This window comes from Mycetomoellerius zeteki, unplaced genomic scaffold (assembly GCF_001594055.1).
Source record: "Mycetomoellerius zeteki isolate Tzet28-1 unplaced genomic scaffold, Tzet1.0 scaffold90, whole genome shotgun sequence".
In the NCBI taxonomy this organism is placed as follows: domain Eukaryota; kingdom Metazoa; phylum Arthropoda; class Insecta; order Hymenoptera; family Formicidae; genus Mycetomoellerius; species Mycetomoellerius zeteki.
This window is the reverse complement of record NW_017257936.1, coordinates 50593-52009: the sequence shown is the minus strand read 5'-3', so window position 1 is coordinate 52009 and position 1417 is coordinate 50593.

Below are 1417 nucleotides of genomic sequence, written 5' to 3'. Positions count from 1 at the left end.
TCACGCTTACGCGCTATAAGCTTCAGTCTATCTTTTTTCTGCAAGTACCGAGCAATAATGATATGAAGAAGCTTACAGCGCGTGAGCGTGACAAGGCAATATTGTCATAACGTTTTGTTATTGCTTCAATTCCATTTGTTGTTCGGGTAATCATATTATAGCGAAATGCGAAGAGTTTCTCCGCAAAACGATCGAGGAGCGAAACGACTTTGCGCGTAAAAATAAGCTCTGTTTCAATTGCCTGAGATCGGGTCACTTTTCTTCTAAATGCATTAGCAAATTCCGGTGCTCGCAATGCCGTCGTCTACATCACTCACTATTGCATAATGAGACTGGCGGTAACCCGAATAGAAATTTGTTATGGCATGCCCAATGTCTGGATAATACAATATCTCTCCAGAAATTGTTATGGTATTCCCTAACTAGGAATGTTTGCTGGAGCCCGATAGGGGTGATTTTCCCTAAATATCTCAAAGCTGGAAATTTGGCCAGTAGTTGGGCAGGAACTGACCTGGAATATCCCGACTCGATATACTGACCGGAAACTTGATAGGGTACAGGGCAGTTTAGCAGGTGGTGTTTGGAGTAGAGCTAGAATGCATCCTAAGAGTCTCTGGACTGGAAATCTAGCTGACAATTGAGCAGGCATGTGGCTGGCATGCCGTAAAATATTAACTCAGAACTCATCGAACACAAGCCAGTTAATTTAATAATTTGTAACGATGCACCCCAGATAATGCATCGTACCCGGCATAACACCTGCCGGACGCCGCTGCATTGCAGCGATGAGGGCACGGTGCGCCCGAACCTATTTTAAAATTCAAACATAATTCACAGGTACCAACCGACGACGCGCGAAAGCGACCGAATGCCGCCGATCGCAGTGTCGGCATACGCCAGGAACACCGATCGGCGAGCGCCCGCGAAGCCTACCGAGGGCCGCCGAACTAGCGGCGTTGATCCCCACTCGTTTTGTATAGCCGGCGAGAATTCGCGAGCGCGTCCGGAACAAAACGAGTGGGAGCAACAAACGAATATAAAAGCCGAGAATTGTTAACCACAATAGCTTTTTCTCGACATCAAGCTCATAGCCACGTATCCGCTCCAGCTCCTGCTCCTAGCGAAACCGACGGCACTAAGAGAAACGAGGGGTCAAGCGTTCTTGGTCTCTCTTGGAGAGTTCTCCAAATAGTACCGATCGGATCCTGCACGCGCACTCGGATCAACCGACGACCAGGGGGTAGAGAGAGGTTCTCTGCCTCCCTCCGGGCGTTCCCGGACATCAGGACGACCGCCGCACATTGCATTACCGATCCTTGTTTCGACCGGCCGAGACAACAGGGGTGGAGAGTTCTCCGCTCTGGTCAGGAGTTCCTGACGGCCGGTGGAACCTTCAATATTCGAATCTCGGCCGCTC